We start from the raw sequence: 10,292 nt of genomic DNA on the forward strand, positions 1-10,292 counted from the left end.
ACTGAAATTTTTTGACAAAGAGGTTGATTATAGTGTGCATAAAAGCGCGGAAGCCGATTTTTGATTTTCGAAAAAATATACAGGGTGTCCCTAAAAAAATGATATCATTTGAAACTTGAATATCGAAGTAACTACATGTCCCAGGCAAACGAAAGTAAATAGGCTTCATGTTGGATAATAAAAGAGTTAATTCTGAAAATTCGAACAAGGGATTCAGAGGGATGTAGATTTTATAACCGTTTTCTCAAAACTTCACAAATGTTCAATATGCGCAGCGCCTGGGACATGACACACGTCAAGTCGAGCTCCTGCCAAACACGCTGTAGCATGTCTTGCGTAACATTCTCCAGCGCCTCAGTGATTCTCTGCTTAAGTTCCTCTTGGCTTGTAGGAAGAGGGGGGATATAGACCAGTCCTTTCACATAGCCCCATATTAAAAAAATCACAAGGTGTCAAGTCAGGTGAACGTGGTGGACATTTCAACAGCACATTGTCATTATCACTGGCACGCCCAATCAATCTTCCTGGTAGATTCTCATTGAGATAATTTCGCACAGTCAGTTTCCAGTGAGGTGGAGCCCCATCCTGTTGAAAAATGAAGTGTAAATGCTCATTAGCAATGAGCTCATCAAATAACCAGTTCTGAAGCATTTGCAGATAAACATCGCCGGTCACGTTTCCCTCAAAGAAAAACGGTCCATAAAGACGATTCTTGGAGATTGCGCAGAACACATTCACTTTTGGCGAGTCCCTCATGTGCTCAACTGTGGCATGGGGATTTTCTTTCCCCCAAATGTGAACATTATGCTTGTTGACTTTGCCTCTCGTATGAAATGTAGCCTCATCACTGAAAACAAAACGCTTTTCGAACTCCTCATCTTCAAGTTTCTCTTGCATAGCGACACAGAATTGGTTGCGCCTTTCCTTGTTATCCGTGTTTAAGGCTTGAACGAGCTGCAGATTATAGGGTGTCAATCGCAAGTGTTTCCTTACTACACGCCAAAGTGTCGTACGAGGAATCTGGGTTTCCATAGATGCTCTTCTTACAGACTTTCTGGGGCTTCGCACAAATGTTTCCCGAACCTGATTGACGATATCTTCCGGTACTGGTGGTCGTCCAGATCCCTTTGCCCTGCACAGACAGCCTTCCTCTTTGAAATTTTTGTGCCATGTCAAAATCTGTTTTCCAGTTGGTGCATTTTTATTGAATTTTCTCGAAAATGCACGCTGTTTGACTGTGTTCGAGCATATTCCAACACACAAAATGCCTTTTCATTTCTAGTGAACGTCATTCTTTACCCTGAAAATAATAATAATGATAATTAAACATTCAACTTAGTTAGTTTTTACACATTTTGTTAAAATTTGAGATCATTTGAGCGAGAATTAGCTTTGTTATTAGACTACGAAATGATGTCATTATTTTAGGGACACCCTGTATATATATATATATGTATGTATATATATATATATATATATATATATATATATATATATATATATATATATATATATATATATATATATATATATATATAAATATTTTTCGGATTTTTTCAAAAATTTTAAAGTCCCGTTGTTAGGCAACGGTGGCGTCCATAGCAATGGCGCTCAAAATCATACAACTAGATCCTGGTATGAACCTACCAGTCAAGTTTCATCAAAATCGGTCGACTCCTCTGGTCTTCAGAGCTGTCCATTACATACATACAGACAGACGGAAAACCTGAGAACAACGGTAGTCTAGCAACCAACCAACATTTAAAAAAAAGTTGTTTTGAATGGTTGTAAATGGTTTTGTTTTTGTTTTTGTTTTTGTTTTTTGTTTTTGGGGGGGGGGGGGGTTTGCACTATTTATTTCTCGTTTCAAACCGAAAGTTTGTTCCATTTCATAACTTTGACAGTTGACAAATAAATGCAAATTTTTCACATTTTCTGGACAAGATTTGTATGCTATCACAAAATTTGTAGTCTTAAAAGAATGAGCAAACTCCAGCAAGAGGTCCATAATATGGAATAAAATCTCGATGTAACAAGTAACAAGTAACAAGTTACACTGTGAGTCAGTTTTGATATTTTATTGCCTTTATTTGCATAACACATAAACACAAATAAATTCCCAATTTTTTTGCCACTTTACAATACACTTTCAGTGCAGTACTCGGACTCAGAATGCCAAGGACTCGGACTCGGGACTGCTGGATTTGGACTCACACCTCAGGACTCGGAAGACTTGGACTCGACGACAACACTGCTCCCCCGGATATGCTTCCCAGACATCAACCATACTTGGGGTATTCTTCAGTGACATGCAAAATTTGGTTGGATTTGGTTCAGTAGTTTTTGAAGCATATATAAATACTGCATACAAATTCACTTTTATGGTATAGATTATGTCTGCAAGTTTCACACACCCCAGTCTCTGCTTGCAGTCTGCAAGCATGCCCCATGAGTATCTTTTATATCCTTCCATTGCTGACACACAATCTCGGCCACTGATGTGGGGAAGCACCCAGATCAATCAAACACGAGTGACTCCACCACCACCACCACCACCCTTTCAAAAATATCCTACCATTTCTCACGAGAGCTGATAGGAAGTATAATGAGAAACTTATCGGATCTCATGAGAATTTTTTCAGCCAGGCCAACTTTATGGCCAACATTATGTGATCGTCAGAAACTCTACTGTAGCTTAAGTAATTAAACCGGAAATCATCGAGACACGGATGGGATGGGCCAAACATGCCTGCATTGTCTTGTACCGACCACTTTTGTCTCTCACCTGAGGACTTCCACATAACTAGCATTCATGTTGGCAACTAGGAAAAAGAGGAGAGCAAACAGGCTTCAGCAATCTAAGGAATTTCCTTGAGGGAATGTTTGGATGAAAAAGGGTAGAAAGCAAGTTTCAGCAAAGTTTTTAAAAAATCCCTTCAGTTTCATGATGGATGATGGCCAGTGGTGGTGTAATGAATCATTTAAAAGTCAGTGAAAGAGGGAAGATATTGACAAAGGGCAGGAAAGGAATTTGATACATGGAGGAGAAAGAATGGGGAGTGGAGAGGAATGAAGCATGATAATCGAGAGAGAGCATGAGGGAAGAATTCCAATTACAAGTGCAGAACAAATGTGTATAACGAGCAGGTAATAAAGGTAACTAGGTTCACTTTTCCGATTTTGGGAGGTTTTTTTTCTAAGCTAGAAACATCTGCTCCGTAGCCAGTGGGGGTAGCAGAGTGGGGGGGGGACATGTTACTAACCCGCGTGCGAAGCAAAATCCTGGGATAAGAAATTGGTTCATTCTGTCTGTCTGTCAATCTATGATGAAGGAATTATTTAATTAAATTGAATTTTATATTTTGGACACCATAGAACATGAACCTGCAGTTTAGCAGTACTTTGGCTCTGAATTTGGCAAATTGTACGCAATTTCATCCTGAGTTTATATGCATAGCATATCAGGTAATTGTTTTAGCCTGCCTGGAAGTAAAACAGGCTCGAATGAGCTAAGACCCTCGTCTTCCTAATGATGACGTCATAAAAACGAATATGACGTCATTGTGATGTATCAGGTTTGCGATAAATTATCTGTGCTAATGCCCTGTTCGATTCCCACAAACAGAATTCAAAAAGCTTGCCTAGTTTTGGAGATAATTTTTTAGGCGATTTCCATTAGCGGAGATATTTTGACGTCAAAACTTTTTTTTCTCGGAGGAATTTTCAAAATCGGAGATGGTTACTCTCTGTGCAGAGTATTTTTACATATATATGCCAAGTTTCAGGAAGTTTCGATGAAAACTGTAGGTTGTGAAACAAAAAAGTCCACAAGAACAACAACGCGAGTAAGACTTAGAGATCCTCCACGAGGATCTAAAAAACATTGAAAAAACAATTCCAAACAGAGAAGTTTGTTTTTAGCGACATCATAAAGGACACATACTACAGGGATGAATAACTGATTGAACGTGTTCAATCAGGTGGTGTAAGATGGTGCATCGGCGGTGGTAAACTTCCGAATTTTTGTTTTTTCTACAGCCTTGAAAACCTTAATTTACTTATAGTGGGGCAACTTAGCATAACAATTGTGCATTTCGTGAGGAAAGCACCAAATTTGGCACACTAGTAGCCTATCATATTATGAACAGGTTTGGATATTGGGCCATCTCAAAATTTTTGATGGCAGTGGAAAATGGCTGCCACAGCCATCAGCGGCTGAATTTGAGATGGTCCAATATCCAAATCTGTTCATAATATGATCGGCTACTAGTGTGCCAAATTTGGTGCTTTCCTCCCAAAATGCACAATTGTTATGCTATATTTAGCTAAGTTGCCCCACGATTACCCACATCACTGAAAGTGAATGGAGGTTCTGTTTTCACCCCTGTTGGTCTGTCTGTTTGTTTGTCTGTGAAAAGGATATCTCAAAAAGTTGGTGACAGATTTGAACAAAATTTGGTGCGGAGGTTGGGTGTGTGACGAGTAAGAATTTGTTAAATTTTGGTGAATATCCGATTGTGGATCCGATAGTTTTTAAAGTGATTCTTCACCATGAAGTGATAAGACCAAACACGACATTGGTGCCACATGTATATATCATGATATTTCAAAACATGATGGATGAGTTATGACAAAACTATATGAATGAATTGGGTAGGTAACGAGAACAAGTTGATTTGATTTTGGTTCAAGTCCAGATCCAGATCTGGCCTTATCGTTGGGATACGAATTGTGAACTGTTCAGCCTGGCGGAGGTATGCGCTCTCCCGAGTGTCGTTCAAGTTCCCTCTGTCACCTAAGGTGGACAGAAATTATGTTTTCGCTCCTGTGTGTCTGTTTGTTTGGCTGTGAGCAGGTATCTCAAAAAGTTATTAATGGGTTCGTACAAAACCTGGTGGACAGGTTGGGTGCATTGTTGGTTGTTATTTCCTGTCCATATGCGGGTTTCAGAAAGTGGAATGGAGACCTCCCACGTCTCAAAGTATCCACCTCCGTGTGTGCGTGCATATATGTGTGTGTGTGCGTGTAAATTGCTGTTCTTGACATCTATATCCAAATGCAGGTGGGTTTCAGTCAGTGGAACGGAGACCTACCAGGTCTTTCAGTATTCACTTCCGCTGTATACCAGATATCGAAATATCCAAGTGTGTGTGTGTGTGTGTGTGTGTGTGTGTGTGTGTGTGTGTGTGTGTGTGTGTGTGTGTGTGTGTGTGTGTGTGTGTGTGAGACATATGATATGTATAATCACATATGTGTATAATCATGTGTGTGTTTGTGAGTGTGATAGTGGCAGTAGGTTAACAAGTCTCCACCATTGCTGGTTCCCAAACTGCAGAAGGGAAAGGAGTATGGTTAGGCTTTGGGCTGTTAACTCATTCCTGTAAAACCTAAAAGGACACTCATTGATGTTGCGACATTGCCAGATATACCTCCGCCCACATTATTACATCACGATACAAACTTGCACCAAGTTTGATTTAAATCCCTGAAACCAGATTCAAAACATTATATAATTCTGGCTGCCAGACCATGCGTCCGATCAGGTTGAAATTTAAAACATATATTCCAGATGTGTACTAGATCATAACTGTGATGTTTCTCATCGATTGTGGAAGAAGTTGAAGATAAAAAAAATTTTTTTTTAAAGATATTCATTCAACCCAACATGGCTGCCACACCACGTGACCTATGACATTATCATAATCACAAAAACATTCTTCATGAGTCATCACATCCATGGAGAAAAAAAAACCATGCCACCCCGCTTCAATCAGACACGTGACCCAAGACGTCCTCTTTATCAAATCAAATTCAGAATGGGGGGAGGGGGGGCGATCACGTCTTTTAGGGTTTCACGTTGACCGGAAAAGGTTTTTTGACCAACAGAAATGCGAGACCATGTGACCGATGATGTTGAAATTTTCAACCAATATTCCTCATGCTGAGTCGATCATATCTATCGAATCTATCGATCTATCTAATACCTTATAAAGAGGACATTGTTACTCTATTTCTGCATTGCGCTTGGTGATTGACCATTCCAACCCGTTGATTTCAGTACTTGGTATTGGAGACATTGCACAGTTTAAGTCGCTTGCTTTCAACTAGCTCTGATAGTAGGGTTGGGCATACAACCATACTTTTTTTGAAATGAGTGTTTTTTATGGCCAAATTTCACGCTGATCACGAATCCGTTGAACTTTTTGACATATGATGATGTCTTTGATTGGTAAAATGCAAAAATTCAAAATGGCCGCCAAATTTACCCACTTTTCAGGTAAAATTTGATAATTATGGCTTACTAGGGCATGTAATATTAGGGTTGGGCACACATCGACTTTTTCTCTGTTGTCCCATTGAAAGGAGTGTTTTTTATGGCCTTTTTCACGCTGATCACGTGTGCCCGCCTATCCGAGGTCATCCGCAGAAGGTAACATAACCCTTATCTTTTAACCTTATCTCCATGCAATGCAGCAATGATGCATGTAAAATTGTGGGTAAAAATGGCAATATGTTCATGCAATAATGATATTGCCATTTACATGTGACTATTCTCTACTATGGTTAGTGAAACCCATTCATTTCAGTACTTGATTCCATATCCGTCACGACATATATATATATATATATATATATATATATATATATATATATATATATATATATATATATATATATATATATATACATGAAACCACGAAACCTTTCGATGCGAGACTTTCCAGTGATGATCCAATACTGTTGCTGCAAATATTTTATTTAACAACTAACAAATACCACCCATCGCTTCACTGATGGGAATACTAAAGGAGGGAGGAAGAAAAAGAGGGGGGAAGAGGAAGAGAGGAGTGGGGCAGAGAGAGCAGGGAGCAAGGAGGGGTGGGGGAAGGGAAGACAGTGTGAGGTGAGAGGAAGGGAAGGCAGACGTACAGTGGAGCGTTAATTACCGCTCAGACATGTCCAGAGACAAACACCACCCGGACGCATCTGGAGCTAAGATGGCTAGAGACAAACACCTCCCGGACACGTCCGGAGAGAAACCCTGCTGGTTCGCATCCGGAAACAACCACTGTCCGGATATGTCCAGAGACAGAGACAGACAGAAAGAGAGAGAGCGAGAGAGAGAGGGGGTGGGAGAGAGAGGGTGGAGAGAGAGGGGGAGAGAGAGGGGGAAGGAGAGAGGGGGAGGGGAGAGGAGAGAGGGGAGGGGGAGAGAGAGCAAGAGAGTGAGAGAGATGCTTTATGAACAACACACAAAACACACACAACACGCACACACACACACACACACACGCACGCACACACACACACACACACACACACACACACACACACACACACACACACACACACACACGCACGCACGCACGCACACACACACACACACACACACACACACACACACACACACACACACACACACCCGATATCAGCAATTTTTCGGGAATTAGTCAGGTTCCTTGTGTAATTTCGTTGGAATTTTTTGGAGACTAGCAAACCTATAGATTTTTGAGAAGTTTAAAATCTATTTAAATAAAAAAATGATGCTTCACATTTTTTCAACTTTTGGAAACGTCGTTTTGGGGTGAAAAACGCTTTTTTTGAATTCCAATTTTAAAAAATCTGAAACAATACAAAATAACCAACTGATGATGGATTATTGTTAAATGGTTAACAATGGATTTTATAAGGTGATAAAATGTTGCATTTTGACTGTCGGTTGCCAAGGAAACAGCATTTTTGGAGTGGAATTGCTATTTTTTTAATATATATTTTTTTAAATTATATTTTCCATCAGATGGCCTAAATAATTGTTAAATACAGTGACCATGACTAACTTACACATAAGTATTATGATTTTCAAGTATTGGAACAGTTGGTTGCCATGGAAACAGCCATCTGTGCAATGAAACATTGGTGTGTCTGTTGTTCAATATCAGAAGGTTTCGGCACCTTGAGTAGTAAAACGTTTGATTTTAAGTTTTTGTAGTTTGATGTATTGTAAGTGTGATCTTGTAGGGAACATAGGTGACGCCACGTCGCGACGCCATGCCATCGCCTCAGGTTACTGTTGCTGGGCGTGGCATGACTGTCTGCTCTGATGCAACTGTCTGCTCCAAGTCATCATCAATGACAACTTGTTTGAGAGCCTGCAGGAATGGGAGGCCAGCCGCTCAAAGAATGCCATGTTCAAGGCCATGATGAACTATCTCCACAGAGTAGAGGTAATTCTGCATTTTGTTGCAGCATCTCGGAATGCTAACTTAAACCTTCATCTTCAAGCCGGTGAAGAACTCAGCAAGGTATTTTTTGCCATGGACAGAATCAAGTACAAGCGGCTCCGGCCAAGGTACATATCTGACATGTATGCATTTAAGACCAGCCACCCAGAGACCTGGAGGGAGCTCGAAGCAGGCAATATTTCGGTCACCAAGAATACTATCCCATTTGTATCGATCGGAGCAGACCACGCTGTTGAACATCTGAACAGGTTGCTGAAGGTTCACTCTGGTCTGATTGGCATATCAAATAATGCAAATGCCAGACAGCGATTCTTCTTGGCTGCACCTGAACGGTCACGCCTGTCTTGCGAGTTTAAGGGACAGTTTGGTCTGAAGGAAAGTGAGATCACTGAGCACCATGGCCTGTCTCCATGTGTCGTCAAGCGTGAACACAATGCAATTGACCGAATCAAGGCTGCCATACTTAGTCATGAAAATCCATTTGAAGTTGAGGGTAACCAGCTCTTTAATGTGGTCACCCACACTTATGTGCCAGAAGAATTTGTACCACAGACACTGAACATTGATGAAACGGGACAGAATCTCTATGAAGATTTTGTTGCTAAACGGATCAATGGTGATGTCAGCCTATGGGTGCCAGTGAAGAATGAGAAGAACAGAATGTACATGTCTGGCAATACAACACTATCAATCAAGATCAGGGACAAGACAGTAGATCTAAAAGAAACCAATGATTTGTATGGTAGACTGATGGTACTCTCCAGATCCAGCAGGGACGTTGACCAGAAGGATGCAATTGGCAACTTTGAATTCACTGTGACACCGAGGGCCCTGTTTGCACCAAACGGTAGCTTACTGTCATGCACCGACAAGTCGAAGCTAATCCGCAACTTGAAGAAGTTTGCCAACAAGGAACCGTCTTTACCAGAAGATGAGCTTGATGCCACACACATGGAACCAGCACCCGCTGATGCTGTAATTGATGGCAGTACCAGCATGAAGGTCACAGTCGTGGATGGAATGCTAGTTGTCCAGAAAATGACCAAGAAACCAGCAATGGTCGTGACGGTGAAGGACCTCAGTGAATGTTTCAATGATAGGGTGATGAGTCTGACCAGAGGCTTCGACCATGTTATTCTTGTTTTTGATACATACAAGTAAAATTCCCTCAAGAGCACAACCAGAAATAAACGACGTCAAGGAAAGGCACCAGTCCAATATCAGGTCAAGGATGATACCAGTATCAAACACATCACGATGAGTCCATATCTGTCCCATGATCAAACCAAGGCTGATCTGATGGAGTACTTGGCAGAGAAAACTCTAGAATACAACCGCGATTCAACAAAGGTGGTCGTCGTTTTGGCATCCGGGCGGACGTCAAGCAACATGGGTCTCCAATTTGAGGCGAATAACCATGAGGTTATTCGGAAGGCAATAACCTGATACGGATATTCAGGTTCTTGCCATAGCAAACTATCATCTCCTGCCAAGACACACGTCTATCTCAATGGCATCTAGCATTGTCAAAATCAAGCCAATCTGGAAGGCCCTAGGTGAGGAGAGAGCCCAGGCATTGCCAGCTTTCCACGCATTCACAGGTGCCGATAATACTGGGCGGTTCGCTCGACATGGTAAGGCAAAGTGGTTCCAGTGATACTTGAAGGCCGATGACCACGTGGTAGATGCCTTTGCTATGCTCTGTAAGGATGCTGAACTGTCAGAGGACCTACACACAACTTTAGCAAGATTTGTCTGTTCAGGTTATTGTCCAAGTGGTGTCAATATTTCCAGCATCCCTGAACTTCGGTGGCATCTCTTCTGTAAGAACATGGCTGAGAATGACAAGTTACCACCAACTGTCGGTGCTCTGAGGCAGCATATGATGTGGGTACATATCCAGGCATACGTTTGGGGTCAAGCAGCAATTTCTCAGCAAACATTTCTTGATCCATTAAAGAATGGCTTCCACAAGGACACGAGTGGTCAACTCAAACCGCCAACAACAGACATTCTCCCTGCACCAAAGACAATTATCGAGATGATAAG

This window comes from Eptatretus burgeri, chromosome 15 (assembly GCF_056783735.1).
Source record: "Eptatretus burgeri isolate ZD-2024b chromosome 15, Ebu_testis_v1, whole genome shotgun sequence".
Classification (NCBI taxonomy): Eukaryota; Metazoa; Chordata; class Myxini; order Myxiniformes; family Myxinidae; genus Eptatretus; species Eptatretus burgeri.